Source organism: Pyrus communis, chromosome 6 (assembly GCF_041283825.1).
Source record: "Pyrus communis isolate YQ-2024b chromosome 6, ASM4128382v1, whole genome shotgun sequence".
NCBI classification, from domain to species: domain Eukaryota; kingdom Viridiplantae; phylum Streptophyta; class Magnoliopsida; order Rosales; family Rosaceae; genus Pyrus; species Pyrus communis.
In genome coordinates, this window is record NC_142570.1 from 13873509 (window position 1) to 13887798 (window position 14290).

A 14290-nucleotide genomic window follows, 5' to 3' on the forward strand; every position below is an offset into this window, starting at 1 on the left:
CGTCATAACTTTCGTAAATAAATACTTGACATCCGTAATCACATATTTTCGCATAAATGAACATATCATATCGAGTGCTTATCGACACATGCTGACACACAAGTTCATACAAAGCTACTCTGACATGAACAGGACTAGATGTAACAATGACATAAGCTATAGTACCACAATCACGTGAAGACTAGTGCTATGCGTAGCACATACAAGTCCTAATTGTCTATAGCAATCAAGGACATGACTAGAACCTACAATGGATCCAAAGTGAGCGTACGGTGCGATGTGCACATACACGTGAAGCCTGGCCCTAGCCCAGGCGAGTACTAACACCAGTGCAGCAAACGATGAACATATAACATAAATATAGTCATGCGTCAGTGATTTGATAACTCTAGTCAACATAACCTTATTCATAGCCGTAATTTAGCTAAGGCATCCCTTAAGATTTATAATGATTTCCTAATTCTCATCGTTACACCATTTTCTATAGATGTTAATTTAATTATGGCAATCATATAGAAAATTCATTATTAAAAGTACATATGGAAACTAAAAAAATATATGTATATATCAAAGAAAAGACCCACTCACAAATCATGTCGTTGAGCCAAACCCGCCTCGTAGCATTGAGAGTCCTTGTGATGTGTTTCGCCTAGAAATGAAACCATTTATGTAAATATGTAATGTACTAACGTATAAACGCGTTTTCGTACAAAGTACAGCTAATAAAGGAACTATTTTAAAATGTTCAAATTTCGAAAAACGGAGAGCAAATTCAGGTCCAACACTTCGAGAAACTTAAGGAGGGACCTCGAGTTTCTCCACGCACCACCACAAGTGGCAGCATTGGCAGCCATGTGCCACAAATTTCGACCACCTTCACACGTCCACGTGCGCCCACACGCCTGCAAGTACGACTGTACTTGCCTTCCTTGCGAGTTCTTGCAGTTTTGCAGGTTTTTTGTCCAACTTCCAGAGCTCCAAACGAGCTCAAATCTCAACCAAAATTGATGATTCAAATACCTAAGTGAAGTACGAAATACAAGGAATTGATTTATACCAGAGCGAGACCGAGAAACGGTCGGAGTTGGCCGGAAAAATACTCCGAAAGTGGCATAACGGCCACGGTTCAAGCTTCCAAAATTTCTAGGAAAATTTCCCTCGAGATGTTTTTCTGCATTAACTCTACCAAATTTCATTGTGAAGGTTAAAGACCTTATCAGAAGTCCCAAAAAACAATAAGATTTAAGGTTGAGGGCTCCCAAGACTTACCCCTGGTCTGAAAACCGAAACTCGCCGGAGTTTTCTTTGTAGATGGTGATGTACTGTCGTTTTCTGCATACTAGCAAAGTTAGAAAGAGACGAGAGAGAGAGAGGCAACCCCTGGGTCGAGGTGGTTGTCTGTTGGTAGTTCACCAGAGAAGGTGCCGGGTGGTGATGCCTCCTAGCCTCTTGACCTCTCTATGTTTACAGAGATGAAAAATAGAGTGGGAGAGAGTTTTGAAAAGGGCGAGAGAAAGTAGGGAACATAAAAAGATAGGAAGAGCTTGAGAGTGAAAGAGGAATAACCTGAGAGGAACGAGGATGTGGTGGTCCTCTAGGTTATCATGCTCGCTGGAGTGGGCAATGGTGGCGGTGGTGCTGCGTTTCACAAAGGAAGGAAGGAGTCCGGGAGGGAGAAAGCTCTTCGAGAGAGATGAGAGTTGATGGAGGAACTCTGAAAGTGAAAGAGAGGGTTACCAAAATCATTGGGAAGAAAAAGTGACACTTGGCAAGAATATAGGGGAGAGTTTAGTGTGGGTGTGAGCCCTACAGTTTAGAAAATTTATAAAATAACTAAAATATCCCACCAGAAAATATTAAAATAATAATAATAATTTCAAAAAACATATAAAATATAAAATAATATTTTTCACAAAAATATTTCTCGGATTCGTGGTTCCGTAAAATCTTCGTCATAGCTCCAATTGTGATTCTGCTTATGCCCACGCGTTCTTAGTGATGAGCATTGCGAGGATACACTAAAAGATCATACGTCTCCCAATAAGCTGGTAACGAAAGTCAACACCCTTGCCTCTAGGGGCATTTTCGTCAATTCACTTATTTTAAATTAATAAAATCATAAAATCAGAGACCGGTTGTCACAATCTACCCACCTTAACAAATTTAGTCCTTGAAATTTGAAATCATTTGCTATAAAAAAATAGTGAAAAGACAACAGAAAAATAACTATGTAAAGAAGATATCAAGTTAGAGCGGTTGCATAAAAGAAAATGTCATTCTGTCGCGATCAAAGTGCAGTGATTCCTCTTTCATGCCCCCAAACTCATACTTTCCTTTTCCTTCAGCACCATACTATAATATAATACCTTTAGCAAAGCGTAAGGCCAAAATTATATACATAATAACACGTCGTAAAAAATACATATATAATATCGTGAAAAATTTTAAATAGTTGTACTGAAATCCAAACTGAACATAGAAAAATTTCACCTACGCACTTGTAGCGTCATGTACTCCGAAAATAAGTGTGTAGTATCTTTGGGTCACGCCTAAAAATAAATAAATAAATAACTATATAAATAAATAGACGAAAATACTAACGTAGACGGCCTAATTGTCTACTTACTTAACGAACCCAACAAATAAGTTACTGATACTATGGTCTGCAACCCGCAATAACAACAACTCATTGTTGTCCCGATAAGTAAGTAACCAATTCCCGAGGATGCCATATTACCATCTTCCCCTTATTGGGAAATACATATAAATTGTCTGATTAACGCCTCGACCGCGCTCACGTACTACATTCTCGGGCGACAACGCAAATAGCACACAATGTCCTAAATTGTAATCTCAATTATTCAATTACTTGTTTGTAATACTCCTCTGTCAAACATGTGCTATGCATAAAATCTCCATACTATGTCTCAACAATGTTATACCCAAAACCAAAAATTGCAACTGTAGTTACATACAACTAAAATAAAGATAATTAAATGTTACAACCATGCTAATTGTAGAACAGGCAAAATACAACACGTCTTCTAAGGTCTGGATAGTTCGTTCAGACTGGCCGTTAGTCTGAATCGAACAACAACTTTGTACTCATAGCCTTCAAGAAGACTTCCCAAGGCTTGGAAGGAAAACATGTGTCATGGTGAGATGCAGTAGTGACACACACACCATATAGCCAAACAATGCTGTTCACAATGCCATAGTGAGCAGATTCATAAACAAATTATCTCAAATTTAGTAAAAAAACTATGTCAAAAAGGCTGAAAGAACACTCAGGAATTTGATAGTCAAAACAAGTCCATCAAATCTAGAGTACAATATAGTTGTCACCGTTTCTTCAAGTCTTCAACTCATTCATTCCTCTTTTGCTCCAAAAGGCTCCAATTTGCATCTTCTTGCACACTTTGGCCTTATAATCTGAAAATACACAAAAATGACTTTAAACACTAAAATAACTAAGGAAACACAACATAAATGCACGAGAACAAGCTAATTAAGTCGCATGAATATACTCCTATCAAATACCCCCACACTTAACTTTTGCTAGTCCTCGAGCAAAACAAAACAACTAAAATAAACAAGACGAAACAAAACAAACAAAACATAACCCAAACCTTCCAACATTTGCCTCAGGGATTTCCAATGAAACATGACATGTCAAAGATCATTACTCACATAGCTTTTAGTCCTCCTTCCCCTCGAGCACATACTTAATCATAGTCACCATTCACTAGTTCGCATTTAATCAATTAAAACACATTTTGAATGTAGTAACATGCCTTAGAGAATTCCCTCAATTCCTCACTAGTTATGCACTCAATTTTCACTCAGATTTTCTGACTACACACCCTACACTAGTTATATGTGAGAAGATTGATGTAAACATGAAAGACTAGTACTCACATATGTTATAACAAAGAACGCAATTTCTGGAGTAATTAAACATGTTTAGATATGATCTCATGAATGAGATGCTACTACTTAGATGCGAGAACCAGTGACACCATATGCTCATACCAAATTCAAACTCCACAAATTGAAATGCACAACACTCAAGATAGAAGTCAAGGGTTGTAACGGGGCTTGGGGTATTGGCTAACAAGGAAAGATAGGGATAAACAAAAGTTCCTTAAGCAATAGTGAGCAAAGTAATGAATTAGACACTTAGAATTCCCATTAGAACGCAAAAATCAACTTTGAACACCCAAGGGGAAGTCACACAAAACTTAGGGCCATATTCATTGTTTTGGGCCCTTACTTCAACACACAATACTTTGGAACTCTTTTCATTTTTTCTTTTCACAACTTTTTTTTTTTTTTTTTTTTTTTTTTTTTAGCCGTGCCTATGGCACATAACTCACATCAATAATCCTTCCCCCACACTTATTTTCTGCAACACATTAATCAAAAGGAATTCATTCATGCTTATTATGCTTCAAGAACAAGGGTACGGATGGTCCTAATCTAGGCTAGGTGAGGATGATATGGGTTAACAAAGAACATGGCTAACACGACTCAATGGGTTTAAACTTAAACACAAAATGAGTGAAGGGCACACGGCTATTTGGTTTTTATGGTGGTCACTACACAACTTCATCTTGAATATGTGTTATGCAAATCAATAACATGCTTTGAATGAAATGGGCATGAGTTCTAGCATTTGGAACTAAGTGATGAAACGCCTTCTAAGTAGTAACCAAGCAAAGAATAATGAGATCATGCAACGACTTTAGAAAACAATGATGCACAGATTGTAATTAAACAGATTGTAAAGATGAATTTGATGAAAATATGGATGGAATGCTAGCTAGAAGGTTCCTCTCCACACATGTCACACTTGCATACAAGATGATTTTCAGTTGGTCTTTCGATAAATTATGAAACTCAACACCTCGGGTTAATTAGGTCCGCTTAAATTAACCTTCAAGTTCTCCTTAAGTTAATAAATTGGATGGGACAACGCATACGCAATTCAAAACATTCTCCAAAAGTCCTTTACGTGAAAAACACAATAAAGATACAATCAAAGATCATTAAGCATCATGAAAACTATAAGTGTTGACGAGGCATTCGTTACTATGATGAGCATGAAACTAGTGCCAAGAATTCATTTAACGCGATTGTTTATAAGCAACCTCCACTACTTGTGAATATAAGTTCATAACTATTAGGTGAAATTCACTTATATTCTAGCGTCATATTCATGCATGAAAATTAAGCGTGCACTCTCAATAAACATACACAAATAAGTTATCAATCAAGCAGTTAAACAAATTGAATTCACAATTCATTAAATTCCAACCAAAGGTAATCAATTCATATTGCAAGCATAAACATGGTTTCAAATCACCCCCTAGCTAAATAGGGATTTAGCCTCTCATGTTCACAGAAAGAGAAATAAAATTGAATTTAAACATAAAGATTAAAAGATTGATTACACCTAGAACGCCCAACGAATCCACTTGAATTTCTGCGCATCTAAGCTCCTCTTTCTTCTTCTCCTTGCTGCGGCAGAGATGGTTTAGGGGTTTTTTGGATGTTATTTTGGGTTGGGGATGGATTTAGGGAGATGTGGTGGTGCGGCAAGGAGGTGGGAAGGTGTATGGAGGTTGGGAATGGTGGCTGGAAGGGTGGAGTGGCTGCGGCAAGGTTGGGTAATGGCTGGAATGGATGGGAAAATGTGCGGCTGTTGAGAGAAGATGGAAAGGTTCTTGCGGCTGAGAGGTTTTTTTTGAGTGAATGGCTGAATAGCATGAATGAGAGAATACCTAGGGTGAAAATAGAGGGTACGGCTGAGATATGGAATTAGGGTCCTTAGGGTTTATGGATGATGGGAGTGACGGCTTAGATGTGTGTGATGAAAAGAATGCATGAAAACTCTCCCTAGGGTGCGGCTAAATGTTGGATTACCTAGGGTTTTCAGAAAATTCCACCCTAATTTATTTTGGTTAATTAAAATTAAGTTAAAGGTTGCTAGAATTAGGGAATTAAATCAGAAATTAAAGGGGATGGTTGCAAGGTGCGGCTAGGGTTTAGGTTAGGAGAGGGAAATAGGGTTTAAGTGCACAACATTGGACAAAAATGCCCCCCCTTGCACGGCAAGGGAAGGGGATTAGGGTTAATGCACGGCAAGGTTGTGTAAGTGGGCTTAGGGCCTTCGTTTTGTGTCCTAAAGTGCCTACAAGGCCTTCAAAGTGGCTAGAAAATACGGACGTTTAAGATTAGGAAAGGTTACCAAAACGGGAAACCTAGGGTTAACTTTCCTACTTCAAGTAGGAATCCTTGTTTGAGTAGGAATCCTCGTTTTGATAGTAATTCATCGTTGGAGTAGGAATTCATCGTTTCTTCAAGTCTTCAACTCATTCATTCCTCTTTTGCTCCAAAAGGCTCCAATTTGCATCTTCTTGCACACTTTGGCCTTATAATCTGAAAATACACAAAAATGACTTTAAACACTAAAATAACTAAGGAAACACAACATAAATGCACGAGAACAAGCTAATTAAGTCGCATGAATATGCTCCTATCAGTTGGTACTAATGCATGACATCTTGTTACAATGGTAGCTTCCAAAAAATTCAATCACCAACGATAACATTCGTACAGCAGAGTATTTGTTGGGTGATTGAAGCATTAATGGTCAAAACTAAAAATTAGATATCCAAGCAATTTTCCTTAACAATTTGTGTGCTTCAGAACAAAAAGAAGTTTGGTAGGGTAGACATGTATTCAGGGTTGATTGGAACGCCTTCCAGCACCAGGAGGTGACTATGGAATAACTATTAGAGTGGATGCTAATCGAAACGCCAGAAAATCCAATAATTTCAAGAATGAGCACTTTTACCAAGTGGTCTAAAATGTTGTCCCTCTGGAATCAACGGAAAGTAAGCTGACTTGTCAAGTCAGTTGACAACCATCAGATTATCATCATAATCTCCACATGTACGAGATGCTTCATACCAATAGCTTATGGTGATATTGCCCCATCTCCATTTGGATATAGGAAGTGGTCATAACCACTCGAACGATTCTTCATGATTCGTAAATAACATCATATCCAAACTTGTGAATTCCAACTGAAATGAAATAGGAAAGCCTGAGAGTGTTCAAGGGTAAATATGTCTTTTGTTGCTGTAAACAGTAATTACGTCTGTACAATCGGGTAATACACGATAGTGCAATTGTAGACGTTGGTTTAGTCCTTCCATTGTTGCTATCAGAAATTTAGCTCTTTCCAAAAGAAAGTGTATTTGAGAAGTTTGTGAGGTTGGTGAAGATTTTGGACATGTTTTTCCACAGAGAAGTGTCATCCAGTTTTCGAATGAAGAAGATAACAGTTGACTCTAGGTCATATATATGATGGTTCATTTCAAACAGTTTTAACCGTTGGAAAATATAAGCGCTACTCCATTATGTTGCCTCTACACAGCCGAAACCTCCAAAGAACACGTCATCATGAATTTCCAAAATGATCAATGTCATCGATAGGTGTAAAACAAAGGTGAGATGAGACAACAGTTCAGTTGTTAGAAACTTTATTCATAATCAACATCATAACTAAACTAACTTTCCTCGGTTGATATGTGAAGAAAAACACTATAGCCAAAAAATTGCTAATAAATTATCGATAAAATTGACAAGACCAAGAATATCCCACATTTCACAACACTTTGTGAGAATTTCAACTTTCTTCCGCTACAACCTTTTGGAAATTGAAAAAGATGTCAGATGCTGAGATCACGTCTCCCAAGAAAAGTACCAACTAAACAAATGTAATATTTGAGGAATTTGGTGTAAAGCGAGCTGTCGGTGTATTGAGAATAGATTTCAATGTTGGAGTAGGTGAGAAAGTCGTCGACAAGGCTACTACATATTCTTTAGGTTATGGAAGAAAACTCGGGTTCTAAAACTTGGTCGAAGAGACCATCAACTCAAAGAAGGGGCTAATAGTTTTTTTTTCTTTTTTCGTCATCATCTGACTAAGTTGCTATAATCTAGGTACGATCCTAAGGTTCAGCCTTTTGCCTTCTCAACTAGGTTTGAGATTCCCTAGATAAAGTGTTTGGTTGGGTAAATTCCTAATAAATAAGCTTTAGTAACTAGGTTCTCTCAATAAGGTAGGACTTCTTCGAAAAGATGCAAGGAAAACTGGTGTAGTACGAGAAAGTGGATCGATGGTGTATTTCACTTCACTATTTGGTGATATCCCAAGTAAAATTTGGAGAAATGACGCTAAAGATATACGTCCTCGAAATATACCATATTATTTCCTTTCACTACACCACGTGCTAATAGGTCTTTACAACTTTCTAGATACTCAATTCACTCTAATAGTGAGAAATCAACTTGTACTTCGATTCTACTGTCTACCTATGGAAATGATCGAAAAGGTGGCTAGTCGAAGAGGTTTTGTTTACCTAGATAGGTGATAAGGTAAAAAACAACCATGAGTTTACTATCCTAATACAAAACTTGCTCCTAAATTTCCATGATTTAGTTTCTTTGGCTCACATAGTCACTGTTAATCGGTCTATTAGTTGCGCTGCTAATTAACGCACATATGTTATTTTGATATTGTTCACTACCCTGAAACTGGGAATCAACCCTCTGGCATAAGGGTATCACTCCCAGATACTAGTACATGTGTCCGATATCAGAAATCATACCGCCTAACTACTGGTTGACAACTCCTGAATATTGGACAATATCGTCAATTAGTAGCACCACCATAGGTTGATTATAGGTTAGAGCCCGCTCAGGTAGATGGTTTCAGATAATTGGTGAGGAACTAGTCCTGTGAGGTGGTTTCATCGATTCTAAGAGGAAATGATTACTACTTCAAGTATCTCTGCTAACCGTAGGTATAACAACTCATACTCACAAGCCTATACTTATCGAAATGACGAGTACAACATCGAAAAGAAATCTAGAAACTAGTGTTGGTTAGAACGTCTTAAGGCCGGAAAAAGGAATTTGCTAATAATCTACATTAGAATAGACTTTAAAAGATTCAATCTTCCTCCTGAAGATTTGGAACTATACTCGTACATTTGAAGGGTGAATGCCATTGGGGACCAAGAATGACTACCCCCTAGAAGTTCTTCCGTTGGGTACTACCCCTTTAGCACCACATTGTTATTTGAGACATTTCCAAAGATTTCGACAAAAGACAAAACTTCGCAGGATTTCTGATGGGTTGTATTCTAATGGATACTACCAAGGAATCAAAACTATTCTTGGTTTCCTAACTCAAAAAGATCGATAATGATAACGAGATAAAGGTAGTGGAATTGATTGGTAAAATCTCTGGTGGCACACAAGTATCGATACATTAGCCCTGCTTTAAGGCCAACAACTTGTCTCAAATCGTAATTTTTCCTTAGCAAGGAGATTCTTTGTTTAAGTCTAGAGGTGGCTGTCAAATGTTCTTGTAGGAAATCAATTAGTCATCTAAGTCACTCAAAACTTAGAAAAAGTTAACACATTCTACGTGCTCGATGAGGTGGCAAGATTCAAGAATTAGGCTCAAGAACCGAGAATGCATACATCATGTGTGTGATGAACGCAATAATGTCCAAACTTATGCTCTAATACCAAACTGACACACCCTAACCCGGGATGTCCACTTGGACTCCAAATAGAGTTGTGTTGGCCGAAACCATGATGGTGACAAAGTCATAAAGTGTGGTGATGCGGAAAATGTGAATAAATTTAAACCTAAAAGTGACTATATGGAAGCGTGCACATGTAAGCAGGAATGAACCCATTTCACACATAACGTCATAACATAAGTAAAGTACAGTAAGGTAGGATAAGAATAATACCAAAAAAGGTTACTACTTATACCAAGCTTTGCCAAGAATCCTCGTCGATACGAAAGTACAGCTGCTAAAACCTGTAGAGGCGAAAAACAAGGGTGAGTAGGCCTAAAATAAAGTTTTATATAAACTTTTTTGAAAACGTTATAACCTCTCGCCGTAAAACAAGTATAGTTTTCAAATTATACATACTATGTATAGTATAAAAATGCTTGCCATAGCCAACAATATTTCAAGGATGCCAAACGTCACAACTTTCGTAAATAAATACTTGACGTTCGTAATCATATATTTTCGCGTAAATGAGCATATCATATCGAGTGCACATCAACACATGCTAACACACGAGTTCATGCAAAGCTATTCTGACATGAACAAGATTGGGTGTAACAATGGCATACGTTCTAGTACTACAATCACGTGAAGACTGGCGATATGTGTAGCACATACGAGTCCTAATTGCTGATAGGAGCATATTTATGGGATTTTGTTAGCCTATTTCCTTGCATTTAGTGAGTTAGTTTCTATTTATTATAGTGATTTAAGCTATTTTCGCGTGTTTGTAGGTCCAATTGACTAAAGTGGCAAGAAAGTGCAATTTGGAGCATTTTGGAGCAATTTTGGGCATGGAATGGCTATCACATGCTTGGAGCAAGGTGGATGGATGAAATTGAAGACCAAAGGAGGCTAGGAATCTACTAAAGAGATGGAAGAAATTAATTCAAGACTTGGAAGAAAATGAATCAGCTACAAAGAAGGAAACATGAGTCAAACTTCCTTATTTTGACTTGGTCAATCCTAATCTTTTCCTACTTAATTTCCAGCTGTTAAGGAGGCTTCCTAATTGATTTAGAACACTTAAATATAAGTTCTAGAAGCCTAAATCCCATTCTTACCTTGATGCCGCACATATCCCTTTTACTTTCCCATTCCTTGCCGTGCAAAACACCTTTCCCATTCTCTCTAGGTGCTGCCGCAACTTCCCTTCCCTTTTCCTCTTTGGATTCTGATTTAATTACCCTTTTTCCTTGAGGATTTAGAGTCCAAATCTTTCCTAAAACATTTAATTAATGCCATGCCTTTTTCCTAAACTATATACACATTCTGCCGCACATATATTCATTCAACCATACAACCATTCATTCATCCATCCTCTACCACCAGAATTCGCACCATTCATCCACCACAACCCAATTTCATACCCAAACACCCCTGTGCTACAATTTTGTAAGGAAAATGAGAGAAGACCCCTTGGAGCCGTGCCTACCATTCAAGATTGGATTGTTGGAGTGTTTCTAGGTGTATTCAATCTTTTATTTTCAATGTTTAATTTAAGTTTTCTTTGTTTATTTAAGTTTTCTTTGTTTAATTATTAATACAAATCTTCATCAGTGCCTTTTTGTTTTTCTCGTCGTAGCAATCGAGGGTAAGGTTCTGAAAATGCTTAATAAAAGTCACAGGGTATTCCCCATGCTTTTAGCGTGTGTTGTTAAGCTAGTTATGGTAACCTTATCTTCATGCTGGAAGTACTTTTTACAGAAAATGCATGCCACATCTTCCTAAGTTTGGATGGAACAGGCGCCAGGGTAGTATACCAGGTGTAGGCACGGTCAGTTAGGCTATTCGAGAACTGCCTGAGATGGAGGTTGTAATCGTCATCTTAAGGACCCAAATCGTCAGTTAAATGGCTTATATGTTCCTCAGAGCTAACATTCATTTTGTCGATAAGGACAAGGTTGAGAGTCTCGTATACTTTAGGATATGGTATGTGGAGAAGGCTAATAAGGTATGGTGGCTCAAGAACATACTTCTAATCATCTGAGCTCCCATGCAACTCATTCTCTAGTATGGTGATGACGTCTTCTTAAGTGACAAAGGTCGTTACTTTCTAAGAACCTTTGCCGACAGTAGTAACGAGCTCTTCCTAGGAAGTCTTTGCCCTGTGTACACAGTCATGTTTACTAGCCTTTTCACTTGGCTTTGTGATTGAGTTTTTCAACTCCTTCCAAGAAGTAGCATTTCTTATTGGGCTTCATTGAAAGCAGGAATGGATGCAATGACGTCTGTCATAGCATACTCCTTCAGGTTTTCCTGATTCTCTTGGTGTTATTCTTCACGTTGAGACTCGTCAACCAGGAAGCAACCTTGCCTACCTCTAAAGAGTTTTTGCTCTTGGTAGTGTTTCTTTTGGATCTTAGAGACATTTTATCAAGATTGTGACCTAGTCCCTGGTGAAGTCGCCAATTTATGTTGAGGGACTTTTAAGTCGAGGTGGAATTAGGCTCAGTGGGATCTTTTTGCCTCCATTGGTTTGGTTTTTTTTATTGAATTCCTAGAATATCTTGAAAGGATTGGCATGTCTTAGGAAATATCCCGGTTAGATCAAGACTCAAAGATAGCATGATTAAGCAAATAATGGCTTGCTCAAGCGAGGCATGGTCTGGAAGCTAAAAGTTTGTCAATTTAGTATGTGAGAGTTTGCATAGTTGCATGATGTTCTGGGTTGGCTAATCTAGTTTCCTAGGGTTCTAAGAAGGCTTCTCTATTGACTGAGAGGATTAAAGGAAGTTTAATAAAAATACTCAGGTTGCAGGAAGGTAGTCCTCTCAAATATCCAAGATTGTTTGCAATTAAAGAATGATTTCCCTTGCATGGTGTAGTACAACTTTGAACCCACCCCCCCCCCCAACGTTCTCCCTTGTTCTCCTCAGTATTAAGTTAATCTCTATTACATTGAATTGCTTCTACTTTAGGGCATATGACCTCCCTTTTTGTAGGTGAATGATTTAATTCTAGGCTTCCTAAGAAATCTGTAGCTATGGCTAAGTCTTCATCCTCATTTCTCCTAGCGTTCTGCGACCTTCCCTTTTGGTGTAAGACAGTCGAGCACCGCTGTTCTCGTGAAGTTTGTGATGCGCATCCCTCCCAAGGTGCTACTTTACCGAGCTAACTTCCACAAGCGTTACTTCCAGTAACATGTCTTCTAGTTTTCGTTCATCATTCTTGTGTGCAAGCTAGGAAGAAAGTATGTCTCTCTCTTCATTAAATGCATGCTTTACTGGGTTTTCACATGAACTTAAGGCTTAGGATTTGGTCCCTTTCTAACTGGATTGGTTGGTTTGCTAGGGAAAAGAAGAAACTACGTTTGTTATCTCTCAAACTCACCTATGTGGACTTCAAAGATATGGGCTTGGATCTTTGGGCTCCTAAGCAACCCAAAGTCTTACAAATTTTGACTCCGCGTAGGCCCGATAAACTTATGTAACCATCCACACCAAAATTCACTTGACAAACCATAGACATGGGACATGGGCTTATTTTAGCGTGAATAGTAGTTAGCATGGTAGAGCTTGGTGTGACGAATATACGTGTATTTGCATAGGCATGGCATGATTTATACAAACGTTAGGTTTATTTATCACAACATGGAATGATTGTGAATATTTTCCTTCCTTGATTCTGCACCTTTACACGAGATTAGGCTTGACTCGGATTTGTATGACGGTTGAGCCTTAAGATTGGATTGGGTTTGCATGTAACATTTTTTTTAGAGTTTTCAGATTTGTACATTAATTATTATAAATTTTTATTTATTTTGAACTCCCGTAAAACACTGGTCACGAGGACTTAGAGGGTTTTAAAAATCTAAATGACGATGTACCCATAGTCAAAGCGTAGAGGATGCGCTCACTAGTGTTTGTATATTTTTCATAATTATAAATTAATTATTATGAATTTTTAACGTTTTTTGGTAATTTTGTAGGAAAAATCAAATTACATTAAAAATTCGTAATAATTAATTAAAATTATGAAAAATGTGACCATTGACTTCAGTTGACCAACGGTAAGGATTTAATCTCACATATTTATCTCGCTTATGTGAGATTAAATCCTATGGCGATTGTAGTAAGGCTTTGGTCCGTCTGATTTTTTGCAGTAAATTGAGGAGGCAAGGGAAAGACTGGCAGACGAATGAAATATGGTGCCGAGAATGTGAAGCCAAATAGTCAAATTAGAATGTGGAATTCTTGATTGTTCCAGAAAAAACACAATAATTTGCATGTGGGGGGTGGTGGGGGGCACGTAAATCTCACGCTCCTTATGCCCATTGACCCGCCCTCATATTGGGTAGGAGATATGAGGCCACCGGAACCAAACCCTGATTCCGATTACTTTACTCCAGGGGGAACGAATGAGAGCAGCACCGCCCAACCAGATCGTGTGTGGAAACCTTTCCATTGTTTGGTAGTCGGCATGTAGGGTATGAAGGTGTCCCTTGGATTTGAAGGCATTTCAGAATTTGTGTACTACAGAGGCTGCCGGAGGGGTTTACCGAAAGGATATATTCAAGTGTATATAATCATGGTATGCTTGTCTAATGATTGCCATAATGGTGTAAAAATTGAATCCTACGGTTTCATAGCATATCTAGCGGATATTTCTCAATTATCAATCTT